Source organism: Peromyscus maniculatus, chromosome 3, assembly GCF_049852395.1.
Source record: "Peromyscus maniculatus bairdii isolate BWxNUB_F1_BW_parent chromosome 3, HU_Pman_BW_mat_3.1, whole genome shotgun sequence".
NCBI lineage: Eukaryota > Metazoa > Chordata > Mammalia > Rodentia > Cricetidae > Peromyscus > Peromyscus maniculatus.
Window position 1 is genome coordinate 26,848,074 of NC_134854.1, and position 20,342 is coordinate 26,868,415.

The 20,342-nt window shown below is 37.7% G+C and overlaps 1 protein-coding gene and 1 pseudogene across 1 annotated transcript in view; one reads left to right on the plus strand and one right to left on the minus strand.

Annotated features, from left to right (window-relative positions):
• The window catches only part of Znf804b (zinc finger protein 804B), a 522,342-nt gene that overhangs the window by 275,666 nt on the left and 226,334 nt on the right, over positions 1-20,342 (minus strand). The gene's annotated exons all lie outside the window — the stretch shown is intronic.
• LOC102910383 (protein transport protein Sec61 subunit gamma pseudogene) overlaps positions 12,091-20,342 on the plus strand; it is a 195,031-nt pseudogene continuing 186,779 nt past the window's right edge.

Consider the following 20,342-nt stretch of genomic DNA (forward strand, 5'->3'; position numbering starts at 1 on the left):
GTATATGTTTTCAGAGCTGACCATTGGTATTGAATAACCAATCAATCAGTGTGCTGTCCTGTTACATAATTTCTATCATCCTTCTTCCTCCAAATCCTCCCATGCACCCCTCCTTGCTCTTTTATAAATCTATGACCTCTTTTTGTAGTTTTATAGACAGCAAAAGGGGTATATGGAAGAGTTTTGAGGGAGGAAAGAGAAGGGGGTAATGTGGTGATATTGTGTTCCCCAAAATATTGTGCACCCTAATAAACTTATCTGGGGTCAAAGAACAGAACAGCCAAAAGATATAGAGGTCAGAAAATGGTGGCACACATGCCTTTAATCCTATCACTTGGGAGGCAGTGATCGATCCAGATCTCTGTGAGTTCAAAGCCACACTGGAAACAACCAGGCATGGTGACTCACACCTTTAATCCCAGGAAGCAACAGCAGAAAGCAGAAAGGTATATAAGGTGTGAGGACCAGGAACTAGAGCAGGAGGAAGCTGTGGCTTGTTCTGCCTCTTTGATCTTCCAGCGTTGACCCCAATACCTGGGTCCAGGTTTGTTTTTATTAATAAGACTCTTTGAAATTCATGCTACAGGGTATAATCTCAAAAATTAAAAAATAAATAATTTTTTAAAGTTCTTGAATATCTGTCAGAAATTCAATTGTCTTACTTAATGTATAGATGGTCAAATTCATTTGTGCTATACCTTGTCTATGGAGATGTCTCACCAAGTCTTAAAACATCATCATTCTAAATTTCTGTCATACACAATAATTTTCAAACCTTTCCCAAGTTTGCTGTGATGGTATGCAACAACATAAGGAAAACATTTACTGAACCAAATCTTTATCTTATATTCTTTTATACCAGGATTATTGTAAGCATTGAATTCTGATATTTGTATCTCTAAAATAGTTCTCCATTTTTCTTCTTCTTTCATCCCCTAGTGCTATAATTAGGTAATGCCACTGCTATCTCTTAACCAAGATATTACTAGAGTCTCTCTCCTGTTCTCATACATTTAATAGGGTCTCTAAAAGAACATAAAATAAATACTTTTAAAAAGCAAACAGAAACATACAATCATATGTTAATTAATTGTCTGTGTAACCCTATGATCCAGAAAAAAAAAAAAAACAGCTAATCCAGTTTCTTTCACAGTCATGTTATCTGCCATGCTGATATCCCTACATAGATATAATCTGTTATCTTTAACTGAGCAGCTCTGTTCCAGTCCCTTGATTTTTCTCATTCCTAAACCTTCCTGCAGTGTACTTCACTTGCATAATGCATTGATATTGTACATGCATACAAAGAATGCTATAACTACATGGTGACATGCTGCACTTACGAACAATTAAATATCTAGACTCTGAGCTGTACCTTGTACATAACAGAGAATCAATACACATTTGTTGAATAAATGTCTCATCATATGTATGGTGATGTATGTAATTAGAAGTAAACAAGAAGTAGTGAAAGTAAAATTGTGGTTCAGACACCATAGAGTAGATGGGCCAGTTGCTCAATGACAATGGATGCTAGTTCAAGGAAATTAAAACACACCTTTTAGATTACAGGATTATTTTTACAGAATCTAAGCTACATAATATATAATATAATATAATGTAATGTAATGTAATGTAATACAATACAATAATATAATATAATATAATATAATATAATATATATGATATGACATATGACATATGATATGATATGATAAATATAATTAGCTTTATCATTTGAAAAGAATTTATCTTTGCAACATAAAAAAGTACTTTTAAAAATGAGTTTATTACTACAATGATCTAAAATAATGAAATGAAGTGATAGAGAGAAGGAAGTTATCACAAAATGAGGCCAACAAAGATAGGAACATGACAGAATCAATTCAAATTAAAGAATATTTGGATTTAAATTTAAGGGAGAAAGAGGAGCTTGAATAGGTCGCAGGCATTTAGAGACCTGTATAGGCAACAATAAGTATATAGGGAATGGGCAAGGTTAGATAAATATAATAAATTGGCTAAAGTATATAATATCAGACAGGAAGTTTATTTGAAATACATTGGATATTTGTATTTCAAATATCCAAGCATGCTTAATTTCTTTTGGAGGATAAAATATGAGAATTTCATCATGATAAATTAAACTAAAAGAGCCATCAATGTTATGTCTACCTTCATATTTCACAGAGATCTTTTCTGAACTGAAACATTCCCTCCTTTAGGCAGGAATAAGACCCATGAAACTCAAGAAACAAATGAAACATATGGCACTCTGAAAGCCCATGAAACTTACAAGGTTGAAGAAATTCAGAAAGTTTAAGATTTACAAGTCCCTTGTCCAATGCTATGAGAACAGTAAAAAATTAGTTGGGGACAAGAGACTCTGGTGGGAACTGCCTGCAAGCTGGACAGGAAGCTCCTTGGATAAGAACCTCATAAGTCATCACTGTGCTCAGATAGACGTGTCAGCAATGCAGCTGTCTTTTGTCAACAATGCTCCTGTGAACAACCCCAGTAAAATCACTAATATGCCTGGCTGGACTTGGGTGGATCATTTCTTTGTCATTTGTCTTCAGTGTTTTTTTTTTTTTTTTATCTTAGCCATTCTGACAGGTGTAAGGTGGTATCGCAGAGTCATTTTGATTTGCATTTCCCTGATGATTAAGGATGTTGAACAATTCCTTAAATGTCTCTCAGCCATTTGAACTTCTTCTGTTGAGAATTCTCTGTTTAGCTCTATAGCCCTTTTTTATTGGACTATTGGTTATTTTGATGTCTAATTTCTTGAGTTCTTTATATATTCTGGATATCAGCCCTCTGTCAGATGTTGGGTTGGTGAAGATCTTTTCCCTATTAGCTCAATATAGCTTACAGATACTTGTGTAATTATTTTAGAATATTTAGTAGATATTGAGATGGAGATGAAAGTGTTGAGAAGAAAAACAGTACAGAAGGCATAAGTTTTGCATGATTGTGTCATTGGCAGGCATGGATACAACAAGATTCCATTCTTTTGTCCCTGTTTATTCCACACCAGCTAGAAATATGGGTTATGAAATTTTTCTGTTGCCTGCTAAGATGTGTTAGATTCTGTTAGTGGTGCTGGTGAGAGTGAGGCATTTTGCTAGGTTGTTTATTATTCTGGTTTGCAAACTCAGGACCACAGGCATGCTATGCAGGCTTTTGTCCATTGAGTCATATCAGTTTGAATATCTCCTTTCTCATTTGCTATGAAGTTATTATCAACTCCATGATGACAGACTACAGAGTGATTATGACATCTATCTTCTCTATTAATTGAATTATAGTACAAGTGCTTTTACTATTTAAATTTTTGATGTGCTATATATGAGAGACTGTATCACATGTAAATATACTGCTTAAAACATTATATGTAAACTCAAATTTCACTGAGATTATCCACATGTTCATAAAGTCAAACTGTCAAAGTAATTCCTGTATTGTGTCCTAGAACATCTCAGCACAGGGTACCCTTTCTATTTTAGTTGTCCAAAAATATCTTTTTCCTGTTTTAAAATATATCCTTTGGTCTTTCAAATTTTTATTTAGAATGTAGTTACATGTGTTTCTATAAAATGCTCTTATATAGCACAGTACAATGTACAACAAAGATTAAATTATTAATATTAGCATAGTCATATTCTTTAAGCCCAGCTAGCAATGATCATGAAGAGAGTAAAAATACTTGATGAAGATTTTTGAAGAATGATTTATTTCCTCTGTTGTCTAGCCAAGAGACAGTCCTAGGGCTAGAATACACCCAGTCTTTTCTTGACACCAACTTCTCATGATTTCTTGGAGAGACCACTCCAAATGGATCCAAAATGCTGAAACCATAGGAACTTGAGGTTTGAACACATTTAGACATACAAGCTAAAACAAGTATTATCAATTTTAGTTTCCTGAGACTGAGCAAGCAGTTTCTGGGAGAGCCATGAACAAAAGACAATCATTGATGCCTCTCACAGCAAGAACAAGGGAGATAGGAATACATCAAGTTTGGGCTACTGAGTCAGCCCCCAAAATCAGTGTGTACTAGGATAGCCAGCCTCCAAAGCAGCTCAAGGACTAAGCCAAGGACTTGTCCAGGCCTGTACCCAAATGGAAAACTGTACCCTTACCAGCCTCTAACTAGCCCTGGCCAATTAGAACATACTGATATGATTGCCACTCACTTGAACCAATCATATCTAAAATGGCGTAATTGCCTGAAGACCTCCCCTTGGCTATGCTTAAAAGGAGCTCACACTTCCCTCTTGGGGTCTTCTCCATCTTACTTTTTGGGATGGCAGGTCCCACCATCCTGGAATAATAAACATACTTGCTGATTACATATGTCAATTGTGGTACTCTGTGGGATTTCTCCAGAACCCTAACATATAGGGGCTCACTCAGGATGTCCCCTCAAGACTACTGATACCTGAGCATTTTCCTGATAACCTAGCCAATGAGTGTGGGCCCTCTTTGTCTTGGTCTGTGTTCTGACTGTTACTGTCTTACTGTTCTGCTCCATGTGTTTATGTCTCTGGAAACCTGGGGCCTACCTGAACCTGGAGGCCAAGGATTGCTTGGTGAATGAGCTAGAAGCACCTCTACACCATGAGTTGGAAGATGTCCTTGACTCACTTGTTCCTGTAGGCGACTAGGTCCCTCTGACTGAACTCTACAGAGAAGGTTGCACCTGCAACATGGACCTCTTGGATCGTGAGACAGGTCATCTTCCAGAGCTGGTGTTCTGGAACATGGTTGTCTATGTCATTGTTACTTGTTTCTGTATGCTAACTTCCCTCATTTTCTGGGAAGAGGAAGAGAGAGAGAGGCATGGCAGGCCACCTCTCTCCATAACTCTTTTGTTATCAGGCCCACAGCATTGGCAGAGGTGGTCTTGGCCTGCAGGAGAGGCCTGCCGTCAGTCAGCAGCTCTTGCAGAGGATGGGGGCATGAGCTCTCTGTTCAGGTGGACAGGGAGGAGGCTACTGGGGTACATGATAATGTAAGCTGAGACAAACTGTGGACAGAGAACCTGGGGTTCAGGCCAAAGAGTTAACAATTTTTTAACAGGAACACTGCTAGTCAAGGACACACTCTGTGCCTACCAGTACTGTTCTCCCTCCCTTCCTTCCTAAGTTAAGTTCGTCACTCACTTTGATACAATCTACAATTTATGATAACATTAAGGTCTGGTCTTGGCTGCTGGTCAGCTACTAGCCTGATACTGCTTAATAAAATAAAATAAAATAAAATAAAATAAAATAAAATAAAATAAAGTAAAATAAAATAAATAAAAACTATTGAATTAACTTGGGAAAATTTGACTTTAGAATAAAAGTCAAAAATACATTATGCTTGAAAAAAATTGTGTTTTTCTTTCCACAGGAAAGAAAAAAATACATGGACTTTGGCATTTGAATTCAATGAGTTACAAATACTTGTCATCATTTAAAGGAATTGGTTAAAAATTATTATTGGTTAGAATGAATATATACATATACATACATGTGGTGATACTTTATTTGTGTACCTCAATAAAGCTTATCTGAAGACCAGAGGAAAAAGCCAGCCACTATATTGAACACAAAAGTCAGGCAATGGTAGCACATGCCTTTAATCCTAGCATTCAGGAGGCAGAGATTCATCCAGATCTCTGTGAATTCAAGGCCACACTAGGAACAGAGCCAAGCATGGTGGGACATGCCTTTAATTCCCAGCACTAGTTAACCATAGATGTCTGGAGATCTGTACAGACAGACGGGAAGTGATAGAGCTGGGTGGAGAAAGGAAAATGATGTAGCTGGGTAGAGAGGAAGTGAGATGGCAGGTCACAGAAGGTATATAGGTGTGAGTATACAGGAAGTAGCTCTCTTTTTGGCTGAGGATTTTCTAGTGGTAAGAACGTGACTGGCTTCTTTCTGCATCTCTGATCTCTCAGTTTTCACTCCAATATCTGACTCTGGGTTTTTTATTAATAAGGCCATTTAGCAATTTATCTTGCATATATATGTTTCTATTCTTGTTTGAAATGTTGTACCTATATAATGTTCTATCTAGGCTGCTGGGAAGAAGCCACAAGAAAAAGACTTTGATTAAAAATTTGCATGTTTTCTAGGAAGTAAAAGAGAAAAAAAGCAGAAAACTGAAATAATAAAAAAAAAGAAAAAATAATTTGTCCATGTCTGTCTGAACCAGAGGAATGGAGATAGAGGAAGTCCTGACCTGAGTGTATATAGGAAAGTATAGAAGGCCAGAAGGGATAAAAAACTATGCTGAATTTGAAGGGAAACTGTAATATATATATATATATATATATATATATATATATATATATATATATATATGGGGATTTAACCATATTAGGCTAATTCTGCTTGGTTTTCTTCATTTTAGAAAAAGTTGGTGATTAGTCACTGCAAAATGTTTATGTTAAAAATGGGGTCATGTTCTTTAAAGGAGAAAGGAGGAATATGGTCTACAATACAAGTTAATAATTAACCATCATATTACATCCCTCTGGGTTACAGTATGCTATATGTTTGGCCTCCTATGAAATGACAAGACTAAAGCTCTTAGCTATTCCGAGTTTCATAAAAAAAAAAAAAAAGTCCAAACCTGTTTTCTATAATGTCTATGGATAGGGAGAAATGCTAATAAAATATACTTATAGGAGAAAAACAGAACTTAAGAGGTCCATTTGACTAATATATCTATAGGATAACACAATGGCCTGGTTGTTGTCGCCAAACTTAGAGATGTTTTCAAGATTAAGCCTAGGTTTGTTTGGCTCCAATATATTTAATAGATAATGGTCCTCAAACCTGTCAAAGATCTGATTGATTTATCATTTATATTATTTGTTTTTAAAAAAAGGCTTACTATAAGAAATGTAGGCTCCCAGCTCCTAGAAATGGCCTGCAAGGTCTCCAAAGAAAATATGAAATAATACAATGCCACCACCTGGATTGTTGATAACACTGACCATTGAGCAAGATGCCCTGATGCAACATCTGCTGCCAGGGACCTGGCCCAGACTGTGGACAAGCAAGGCATTAAGAAAATAAGGTAAGTCTTCCCCAAGTTCCTCCTCCTCAGGGAAAACTCTCACCTTATGGATCCGACAGCCAAAGAACAATTCTGTCCTGCCACTGCTATGAAGACAACAGGAGCTAGGGATAATTACTGGATATGAACAGTCTCTGTCAGGTTTTAAAATAGATTTGGAAACTGCTTGGTTACACTCAGATAATTTATCCTTCCCAGATCTCTGATGGTATTGACAATTAAGCTCATAAATTTTAACTCCTGCTCCTAGTTTATATCTCTCTCAACAGCTTTCCACTTGGCTCACAAACACATCCAATCATCAGTGGCTGACTATAACCTGCTCCAAGTTTCTGTGAGCCCTGAACTTGCTGAAAGATGATATGGACCAATCCAGCCAATATAAATGCCGTCTCTTCAACTGGTCAATGAACCAGATGCTTCTACATTCCCTCCTTGCCTTTGACTAACATTCTAGCCTTCGAGGAACTTGATAACAATGTCCTAATATCCACAGGAAGTAATTACAGAAGGAAATATGTCGAATATTAATACATTCAGGAATTATATCCTCCCCCTCCTCCCATGTTAGATCAAAAGGGAATTTCTTGTCATAGGAAACCTTAAATAGAATAATAATTGGTCCCCATTCCAAGTTCCTTCTAGGTAAGGAACTCTGTCAGCCATCACCCTTCTGCTTCTGCTAATTATTATTGGCTCTTGCATCATTGACACCTTAACTAAATGATAGTATTCTGTCTGGGTACCACTAAACTGGTGATGCCAAAATCCCAATATCAGCCCCTGGACCAATCCCATGACAACCTTGCAGATGGCAACAACAAAGTAAGGGAAGACTCACTTTGCAGTTGATAATGGGGAATGGTCTCTATTTGGAACAGTCTCTGTATGGCTATTCTCACTTCTATAATCTTACTCAGAAGTCAACGGGAGAGGGCTTCTTTATCCCACTGGAGAATACCTGATAGGTATATGCTTCTGGATTAAACCCCTGTGTTAATACTTGGGTTTTATATCAAACAAAGATTTCTATGTCCTGGTCCAATTAGTTCTCAGAATAGTCTACTACACTGATGATAAAATATTTAACTTCAAAGAAACAGCTCCAAGATTTAAGATGATGCACTGCTTAAGGAGGGAATTGGGGGAATGAGCAGACCAAGCAGATGCTGTAACAGCCTGCTCAGTTTTCTCTCAGAGATCAGGCCTCAGTTTCAATTTCCTGAGACTGAGCAAGCAGTTTCTGGAAGAGCCATGAACAAAAGACAATTAATCACTGATGCTCCTCACAGCAGGGACAAGGGAGATAGGACACACCAAGGCTGGGCCACTGAGCCAGCCCCCACTGTCAGCAAGTACTAGGAGAGCCAGCCTCCACAGTAGCTCAAGGACAAATCCAGGGACTTCTCCAGGCCTGCCTCAAAATGGAAAACTGTACCCTCACCTGCCTCTAACTAGCCCTGGCCAATTAGAACATACTGATATGATTGCCACTCACTTGAGCCAATCATATCTAAAATGACCTAACTGCCTTAGGACCTCCCCTTGGCTATGCTTAAAAGGAGCTCACACTTCCCTCTTGGGGTTTTCTCCATCTTGCCTTTGTATGAGATGGCAGGCCCTAGCATGCTGGAATAATAAATGCTCTTGTTGAATGCATACATGGATAGTGGTCTTTTGTGGGATTCTCCAGGATCCTAACAGAGAGGTAGCTCAGCAGTTAAGAACTTGCTGCTTGCCAGCAGTGATGGTGCATACCTTTAATCCCAGCATTCGGGAGGCAGAGGAAGGCAGATCTCTGATTCAAAGCCAGCCTGGTCTACAGAGTGTGTTCTAGGACAGCTAGGGCTGTTACATAGAGAAACCCTATCTTGAAACATAAAACAAACAAACAAGCAGAAAACCAAAACCAAACAAACAAAAAGAACTCATTGCTCTTCCAGAGGACCCAGGTTTGGTTGCCAGAAAATGTGTGGCAGCTCACAGCCAGCAACTTCTAACTCCAGTCCCAGGGGATTTGATACCCTTTTCTCATCTGCCAGAGCAATAGGTATAAAGACATACATGCAAACAAAATACCCATACACATAAAATATATAAATAAAATTCTTAAAATAATAATAAAAATAACATAAACCATATTCTAACAATTATCTTGGAACAGTATCAATATTGTGTATGTGTGAAGCAAAATCTGAGAAGTAATTTGAGACATGATGAGTTTGGGAATAGACAATCAATATTGTATCTAATTTCATGTGACCATGTTATAATACTGTAAGCTGTTGTTGGAAAGACCATATCGTGCTCCTTGCTTGTGACCTGAAAAATGTCAATATCTCTGAATTCATGCTATGAACCTAACAGGAGATAATGGCTTGAATAGGAAAGAAGAAAACAGGACTAGAGAAACTTTCCTTATTTATTTCTGCTTTTTAAATGTTTTGTCTTCATATTTTGCTTAATTTTACGAGATAATTATAATTTAGGTAGAGTAGTGATATCTTATAGATGAGTTATTCTGAAAATTGTCATGTTGAATTCTTCAATAATCCAGCTGCTGTGGTGTGATGTGGTTTGTTCCCCAAGGGTCCACGTGTTCAAAGTCAGGTCTACATAAAAGTAATTGAACCTTTAAAAAACAGGCTGATTAGGTAACTGGCAACTCCACCTTCAGAAGGGATTTCTGTAGTTTATATGAGAAGCTGGTAAGTTCCTCAACAACTTGTTATAAAATATTAATCTGGGAGCTGGAGAGATGGCTCAGCTGTTAAGAGCACTGGGTGCTCTTCCAGATGACTGGTTCAATTCTGAGCACCCACATGATGGCTCACATCTACCTGTAACTACAGTTTTAGGGTGTCTGGCCACATCTTCTTCTGGCTTTGGGGGGCACCAGACATTTATACATAAATAAAGGAAAAATATACAAACACCATTATTAAATAGACTAATTCCAAAATACATAACTGGAAAGCATGGTGTGTGACAGTATTAAACCCCATGTAGATCCATAGAAAGGGGAAAGGATAAGAAGCCCAACTGTCTACTTAAAACAAACAACTGTCTGATATTATAAAGGGAACTGTAGGCATGATTCATCAGGAGGAGAATGCATGCAAACTTTGTTTTAATGTCAAATACAAGACTTTTCTCGTATTTCTCTCTTTTCATGAGGTCTAAGTTGCAGCTCATCTAGCCAATGGGATATTATTTTTAGACATAAAAGCCCTGTGAGATCACAGGTGCTTGGCAAAGAAGTACTAACTATTTTAATGTACAGTGGTGAGCATTTTAAAATGTGGTCATTGGTCTAAGAGAGCATATGGTGACTGTCAAAGTGCAGACAAAGACCCCTCTCAGTTAGCAGGACGCTGCCCACCACTTGGTAAAGTTAGGAGTCTTATGTCAGCTTGGTTTCACTATAATTTATTGCCAGTATAAAACATCTTACTTTATAGAAGAAAAATGTGACATGAAAAATGAGGCAAGAGTGATATTGTACTACAGCCAGGAAAAGTCTAGAGCTCAGGTCTGAAGGGAAAGAAAGTTAAAATAGGAAAAGATGGGCAGGTGGGAGATTGAATTTAAAAACCATTGTATTAGACATTGCTCTCCCAAGATTTCCTGTGGAGATGTGCTTTTCCATGAACTGTGCTAGTGTGGGAAAAATGGGTATTTTTTTAATGTCATTATTTGGAGAGACTTAACCATTTTCAAAAGTTTACAGACTGTAAACTGTAAAAAAAATTACATGACTGTAATTTAGCAAGTGTTCAAATGCATGGAAATTGTTAGAAATGAATTGTCGAACATAAGGGTGAAACGCCATCTTTGCTGTCACTGTATTAACATATTATCTTATTTTATTTCTGTTCCATCAATACAGTGTGTTTTTAAAGGCATTTTCCCCAGAAATGCTGGAATTATTTGAGTCAATTCATGCCGCACATCAGTGAAGACATGCAGTCACCCTCTAAATGCTTCTTCTCCTTGATCTCTAAATCACATCTTAAGTTTTCCTCAGTGGTGAGCTTTCACAAACTGCCAGCTAAATTACTTGAGGAGAAAGACTAGTTACTAGGGAACACTTATACTGTGCACTGCTAGAAATTAAATTTTGTGGGGGGAAAAAAATCAACGGTGGCCAACATGAAGTTACCAAACATTAAAAATGTAGGTGGGAGAATTCAGAAAGGAGATCAAATAGGTAAAATAATAAACCCTCCCATCAAGTTTTTATAGTACTTTGTGAGACCTTTGGATTTGGGGATCAAAATATAAATCATATTAACTATAAGTTTAATTGATGATGAAATTCAGGTGAAGTTAATTATTTTGAGGTATGTGTACATTACCTTGTATCATTTTTCTTTTAGAGGATTTGTGATTTTTTTTCTTATGGAGAAAGAATTAATTTTAGAAAGCATTTGAAAAATGACTTTTTCTTCCATAGTAAATCTCATTGTTCATTTGATCAAATACCTAACCATAAGCAAGAAAATGGCTTTGTATTGGGTCACAGTTCGAGGCAATAAATTACATCACAAGAAGGAATGCAGGGTAACAGGAACATGGGTTAGTTATTGAAATTGTGTCAGCATTCAGGTAGCTGGGAACCAACAGGAAGGCCTGGCTATAAAACTTAAGGTCTTCCTCTTCCCGGGGACATGCTGATGTTCAGTGGCCATACTACCATTGGGGCCATTCTGATCTAGGTGACATGGAATGCCAACTAGAACCACAATGACATCCGGCCTGGGCTGCTGCCATGGACCACGTATGAGTCCATGATCCAACTGCAGCAGTGGGGGTCTGTGTTCATGTCTGTGGCTCATGTTGCCACCAAGAGTCATACGGATGTCAGAGGTCTGAGCCGCCACCTAGGATCATCTTAGTCCAAGGGATGTGCCTCTGCCATGGCCATACAGATGTGAGTGGCCTGCACTGCTACCTGGGGCCATGGTGTCATCTGGGCTTGCCCTGTAGCCAAGGGCCATGTTTGGGTCCATGGCCCTGCAGCAGCTGCAGTTTGTATTCTTGTCCATGATTCTTGTTACCATGGAAGGCAGTGAGGATGGGAATGCAGAGTTGTTCCGACCCTTCACTGGCTGCAGCAGTAGGGAGAACAGGCCCTGCCCCTCACCAACTGCAGCACTCAGGAAAGTGGGCCCTGTACCTTCCCAGGGCAGCACAATAGACCTCATCCTGTTGGCAAGCACTCAGGTGAGCAGGCTCAGAGGTCATGAGACTGGGACAGCTAACCCCACTGTCTGTCACATGGTGGTGTGGGTCAGGGAGAGATACGCCCCTCACCCCTAGAAGCAGGAGAAACTGGTCACAAGAGTGGAAGAGCTGATTCTGCCCTTGACCAGTGGCAGCATTCAGAAGAGCAGGTTCTGCATCTTGCCTGCACAGCACAGTCGAGTTGACCTAGTTGTGGGGGGTGAGGAAGGTAGGGGGGTGGAGGGGTGAGGGGGGTGTACAAGTAAGTTGACCTGAGGGCACGAGAGCAGCAGAGCTGACCCCCACTCCCCCTACTCCGTATGCTTCCTATAGCAAACTGGAGAGTGGGCCCTGCGCCTTGCCTGGACAAAACAGTCGAGTTTGGGCACTGGTAGTGTGAGTGTGGGTGAGCCAGACCCAAGGGCATGAGAGCAGGAGAACCGGCCCCTATCCCTTACTGCCTGCTGCGTTAGGAGAGCAACCCAGGGCAGTGCTGGAGAGCTTCCCAGATGGGGATGATGAGGGAAAGCTAGCAGGCTGACCAACCCAGCTACCACCCAGGCCCACAACCAGGGCTGAGGTAGCCAACTCCAACATCTACCTCATCTATCAACTGCTAGAGCATGTGAAGGGGCCGGACCTACAGATCCAAAACTGCAGGATCTGTACAACACAGGACAACAACAGGATATCCAAGAGGAGTCACGCTGAGGGCCCAGGACTAACAGTGTAGCAAAAGCCAGATGCCTTGAACCAGACCAATGATTCATAACAATGAACACTTACACGTAACCATGTATGGACTAAAGGGTACACTGCATGTATGGACTAAAGGGTATACTGCATGACTCACTGGGCCACATTACAGCTTCCACAATAAGACTGTTCATTGTTTGTTTGTTTGTTTGGTTGGTTGGTTGGTTTTTGGTTTTTCTTTTAAGTTTTATTCTGTTTTGATGGGGGATGGTGCAAGGGCAGAGGACAGATGTGAGAAGATGAGATGAGTGGGATTGGGATACATGATGTATACATCACAAAGAATCAATAAAAAGTTTTATTTTATATAAAGATAGAAAACTAAGGGTCTTCCTTCAGTGACCCATAACCTTCAGCCAGGCTCTACCTCCTTCCTAAAGGTTCCATAATCTAACACAACACCACAGGCTGAAGACCAAGTGTTTATACCCAGGTGCCCCTAGAAGACAGTTTACATTCAAACTACAACACTTGTTTCATTTTATTTCTTTTCTAACCACTGTCTCATTTATTCATCACTATTCTCTGTTCTACTCTCTCTTGATATATATATATATATATATATATATATATATATATATATATATATATATGATATATATGTATGTGATATATATATATATATATATATATATCCATGATGGCCAAGTGTCATTAACAATAGCTACATATTTTTGTTATTTTTGTCCTTATCCAGTAATTAGTAAAACAAGTCATAGAATTCTCAACAAAGAACCCTCATTTCTTCATTTATCTTTGGGACAGAATCAAATGGATAGGTCAGTGTCTAGCTAACAATTCTGGCCCTCTCTCAAATGCTCTGACTACACTCACTGTACTGAAAGCCAAAGGAGACATTTCAGATGGATTATTAGTCTGATTAGGTAGTTACAGAACACAGTATCTCATGGGTCTTCGTGCCTCTTGTAATTCTTCACTGTGAAAGCAGGTAGACAGAGTAAAACTGGATTCCTGTAAACAATTTTGAACTAAAAAGATATGGTTATAACTTTTTAATATTATAATATAATAAAAATGATAAGTTAACATAATTATAAAAATATAATAAAACAAACCAAAATAATAAGAATAAAATTAAGGTACTAGCCTGACAATTACCAATCTAAATATTTGAATTCCATTGCATAAGGGAAGGAATACTATAAAAAAATAGTGACCTCATCCTAGCAGACACTAATACCATCCATCAGGAGACCATAAGGAGCTCACACTCATTTGCTTAGTGATTCATATAAAAATAAAATATTACTTAGTTATATCTTTCTATTGTAAGTCTATCAGCTATATTCCATGCCTGTCTTCTCTTAATTTCTCTCAATTCATAGCTAATTTAAAATTATATTTCTCTGATGAATCATATTACTCTCAAGACACTATACTAAAATAACTGTATTTTGACAGTATAAAAACTTCTAGACTTTTATTTTGAAACTATAAAAAACTTTTCCTTGTTATTAACATACTTCTGATCAAGAAAACAGAAGGCCCCCACACCCCAAGGAACACCACAATCATTTTATAGAAGAAACATATTCTAGGGTGGGACTTGCAAAGGTATAAATTTTATATGACTTTTTAACAATCTTAGACTTGAAAGCCACAATAATTTAAGCTCCCTAATGATATAAAAAAAACAACCCACCCCTAAAATGAAGGAAGTTTATAACATGTAACCCTTTATATTATAGCAGGTTGCTACTTTCACTGTTTGTGTAGAGAAATATAAGGCACAGAAAACTTTGCTCTTCTGGAGCAGACCCAAACAACCCCTCTTAAATGTTGTTGTGTGATACGATTTCTGTAAGCTCTAATATGAGTTTAAATTAGAAAATAAATATTAACACACTTTTAAATTGCATTGCTCTGTGATGTTTCCATTATTTCTTCCTATTATTCATTAGCTGCACAAAAGTAAATGACAACATTGTGCTGAACAAAATAAATGAGACACAGAAAGACAAATTTCATGTGGGACATAGACTTTTAATAGATAATCAAATTATAAATAGATATAGAGATAGATAGATGATAGATAGACGAGAGAGAGAGAGAGAGAGAGAGAGAGAGAGAGAGAGAGAGAGAGAGAGAGAGAATGAAAGCAACTGTGAGACTAGAGGAATTAATGGGAATAATATGAGAAGGAAGGAGAAAAAGTGAGACCAGGGGATGAATATAACTAAATATGAATTGCCTTCGTGAAACCAATCACTATGATAAGTGAGTAGGGGATTTTAGTCTAACTGGTAAGAACTATGTGTCTGTACAAACACATAAGAAATAATAAAAAGTGAGCATAAGCCTAATGTAAGAATTTGGTAATAGATCTGGCACTGTGGACAAATTAGGGGAATGAGTTTCAATCAAAATTGTGTTAAGGAATTAAAAGGAAGTCTTCTTCCCCTTGGTATTTAGGAGCATGTATTAATGTTGTATACTTGGGCTACTGCAACGAAATACCACAGATTTAGAAATAATTTGTTTCTTATATTTCTGGAGGCTGGAGTTTAAGATCAAGGAGCCATCAGATTCAATATTAGGTATTCTTCCTTTTGTCTCACAGATAGAACCTTTCCACTTGTGTTTTTACATGGGTCAGGGATAAAGCATCTCTCATAAGGTAAATAACTCCATTCATGAGGCATCAGGCCTCCAAGTCTAACCACTTCTATACTTCTTAAAATCCATTACATTCGGGGTCAGAATTTGAATGTGTGAATTGGTCTTGAAGGGCTGATATTTTACAAATATCACTTATGTCTGAACTGTCAACCTTCCAATATAAGGTAGTACATGATATTTGCTCCTATAAAGCCACTTTTCATAAAATTTAAGTTTTCAAGTTTCAAAAAGAACACATGTATATATCTACTCTCAAATATATGTTTATTTCTCTCAGGGATATCTTTCAATGACAGGTTAGAAGGCTGATGTGAACAGAGCAGAACATGGAAAGTCAGTACAGGAGCTCTAGAGAAGAGGGCAATGAGACACTGGTTTTAAGAAAGGAGAAATGGGAAAACAGGGAGGGGTAATTTAATCAGGAACAGAAAAGGGGGGAAATACAGAGGGAAAAGGTGGATGGATAAACAACACTAGGGATATTTGAAAAGGCATAAGAAAACAAATTAATTTCTGTTTACTTAAAAATACATACGTGTGTGTCTTTGTCTTTGTCTGTGTGTATGTGTTTGTGTGTTTGTGTGTGTATTAATGAAGTTATCACACTTAAGGAGACATCGCTTCCAAAAAGCCATAGACTAACAAAATCTCCAGTGCTTGTCATGGGAAACATCCTTCTGAATTGTTGGCCAGAGGAGTCCAAAAGACTCCTCAAATAATATATACCATTGCCACTGCCCTTTTTTTGCCTAGAACTTTAAGATAAGATCTTGTTGGTAAAGACCCCACACACTTAGGACACAGGACTTGTAGAAATTCAGCTGTAAATGGCTAAGACACTCCCTCCCCGAGGACTAATTCTCACAATACGTGAAGGTGCTGTGCAAGTTGTCAGGGGAGAGATGTTGAAGGATGTCCCTATTACTGAAGCCACCACTCATTGCAGACACGGGACTCAGGGAAATTACCTGGATCTAATACAAAATCTCCTCTTTGATGACTGGATTTCACAGTAACAAAACTGCTTTACAAGCTACCAGTGGAGGAAAGCCATCCACCAGCTTCCAGATATGGTGCTTAAGAATCACAGCAATGATCATCATGGCAAGACATCCCTAAAAGAACAACAGTGGAGCCTATCTATTGGGAATGACAAACAGCTTTTTAGTTGAACTTCAGGTACACTCAATAGGAGGAGTTCATGCCTAACAATCTACCCACGAGGAGTGAGACCATGGACCCCGAAAGAGAACCTATTACTGTCATCTTCTTAGACCAGTATGATTTCTAACTCCATTCATGGAGTTGTCCTTCTGTCAACAGATAAATGTCTCTACAATTTATCAAACAAGTCTCTTTTGGCAACAAATGGAGACAAGTACACAAATCCACATCTGGTCAAAATGTAGAAACAATTGGCTGTGGAGCGCCAAACCCAACTGATAGATGGACAATAAAACCCGACACCCAAAGCCCAGGGAGCGATGCACAGGAGGGAGCAGAAAGAGTCTAAGAGACCAGGGCGGCTACAATGAGACAATACCTTCTATAAACAAAGACAGGGGAGCTATTCCCACGAACTCTCAGCACTATGACTGCCTGAGCAAACCCAGCATGGTTACCTTACCAGATGACAAGCCAACACGGATGTAGAAAATCCCAGGCTTTACCTCCTAGTTAAAGAGCTAAACGCATTTAATAGCTCCTAAGAAGACATTTTTGTCGTTTCCAGAGACAAGTCCCTGGTAGGTTACCCAACCCCTAGTATTTACATACTTGGGATGTATATACCAACAATAATAAATAGATTCACCTGGTTATATCCATATATACAAATATGTGTGTGTGCAACAATAATAATTACAAAAGAAGAGATCATGAACTTGAGAGGAAATACACTGGAGAAGTTGCAGGGGAAATATGGAGGGAAATAAATGGTATAAATATAGTAGTATCATATGAAATTCTCAAAAAATAAAAATGAAAACAATAACAAAACCAATTAAAAGCTATTCGTAATTATTCCCACCTTCCATAATTCTAAAGATAATATGTAGTCCCATTTTTCTCCTTCATCTCCTAAACTAAAAAGGAATAATTATGCCATTTAGGGACTTGCTATATTTATGTTTACAGAACAAACAATTTAGGACAAACAAACAAAAAGAGGTAACAACAGTTTGCTGGTGAAGGAGCAAAGTTGTGAGGTGTATTACAGGTAGGTTATCAATGGACTGGTGGTAGTGGAAAGGAAGAATTTCATCAGTGGAGTCTGGCAGGAGTACTTCCTTCTGTCTTTAAACTCTATAGCTAATGACTTTGAGCTGTTTGTTATAACTTTGATTCTTAGGCTTCATTCTTTTGATGTAACTTCAATTATTGCCTCTGAAGCTGTGCTGTCATATGAAGCAGTAGATTAAGGATTTCTAAGAGTAGTTCTCACCTAAGCAGTGCAGTGTTTCAAGCACCAACATCACAGAAGTTTACCTCAACAGAAATCCCAGAGCTGTGAAGGGCTTAATACCTTGGGCATTTGTTAATGTAACCTGAATGTACCAGCTAGAATCACAAAAGCTAAAATCAATAACTTACTCGGTGTGCATAATCTTTATTTTATGTTTATATTTATAATTTATTTATTTTATATTTTAAATACAGGATAACATCAAGCTTTGACCTTGTGATTTTGCTTACAGCAGACTTCACAACAAACAAATGAACATCACAATGGCCACTGTGATACACGTTAACGAATGCAATGCAGTGCTCCTGTGCCCTGGCACTCAAAGCTCCCCTCCAGTGGGAGTCTCTGTAAAGCAGATAATAGACTCTGTTTAACAGATAAGCCATTTTATATTTACTTTGATCATTGTCTGTCAGGAGATGTTCAAATTTAGAGCAGCTTTTGTGGTAGAAAGAATGCTGCTTCAGAGTGACATCCAGCTAAGGGGATAAAAGAGGAGATATGACCAAGGATGATATTAATAAAACTGTGACGATGGTATCTTAGTAATTCAGGTATGAGCAGTGAGGGTCTGAACATGACAACAGAGTTCATATTGGCTTAATAGAAGAGAGAGTTTTCAGAAGCCTGATACATAAGAAGTAGCAAGGAACGTTAAGCAGGTGAATTTGCAGTTAAAGTGCTTGCCTCACAAGGGAGTAGAAGGACTGGAGTTCAGACACACAGAACTGGCAAATGATTGATGGTCATGGCAGCAGCCTATAATTCCAACCTCAGAAGACAGAGATGGGATACCCAAAGCAGCAGACTACTCTCAACAAAAAGCTCTGGGTTTGATTGAGAGACCATACATCAAAGAATAAGGGGAAAGAGTAGTGGAGGAAGATTGCAGACATCGGGACTCCACATGCAGGCATACAGATATGTATGGTCACCCACACACATACAGTTGCTCTACTCATATCTGAATGAATGTGCACACACATATGCATATCCTAGGCATAAATACACATAAAATAAGAAAAAATAGTAAGAAACTAATGACTTTGTAACATACACAGAAAGGCTAGGAAATATTTTATAAATGCAAATATTATAGCCTGGGACATAAAAGAGTGGTGACCCCACTGATCATTTTGTTTAAGTTAGAATAGTCTTAGTTCAAACTTCATATTTGTTGTCATATACTTACATACCTAAAAAGAGAAGAACCTGTAAAGTTATGCAAATTTTAAAAGTAGAAATGCCTTATAATTTAGATTCTGAGTTTGAAAAGAGAAAATAATAGATACACTAAAAATATTCACCATTGCACAAAGAAGCAAAAGTTGATGGAAGAACAGAGTAGTCATGGTTACCTGTATGCCATTGTCACATTGTGATTATACAATTCATTCCTATGAATAACACAATTATAGTCTAACATAATATAATCTTGCAACAAAAAAATATTAAAAATTAAAAAATGGCTAAATCAACAAGACCAATGGGTTCAATATGTAAACTCATATTTCATATATATATATATACATATATATATATATATATATATATATAATTCAACAGTTCTCTCTGCATATCTTACTGTTATTATCATGTTTCCCTAAAAAATAATAACTAAATTGTTCATGGAATCACAGTTTATAAAGTATTAATTTTTCTGAAAAATGTGTACACAAATTCAGAAGAGAAAGAAAACGATTCACCCCTTTGTAAATAGGTCAGTCTTCTGATACTGAGCCCTGAAGTCATGATGGATGAGTTTCATCCATAGGTTGTTTAATTTTCATTGTTTTAATTTTCCCAATGTGCAACATCCTAGATTTTAACTGTATATTAGCAGGGCAAAGTTCACCGGTCCTTCTTCCCTTGAAAGTAAACCTCGACTTGTTTTAATGTGCTTTTTGTTTCATTCAGTATTATAATTTCATGTTGAACTGAAAAATCCTCCTTCGTATTATTAGGTGTTGCATTGAACATTAAAGGCTGTATATGAAACTTCCTCTTTTAAGGGGTCATAGAAATTTCTCTTCATGAAATTGAAATGGAAAGATAGCAAGTGTGGCCTCTATCTTATGTTTAAATGTGCTTGGTATAAATGAGTTGGTACAGGAGAGGTATGAATTTTCACCTACACAATTGATATACTGGCTATGGCAAGTTAAATAACCAATCT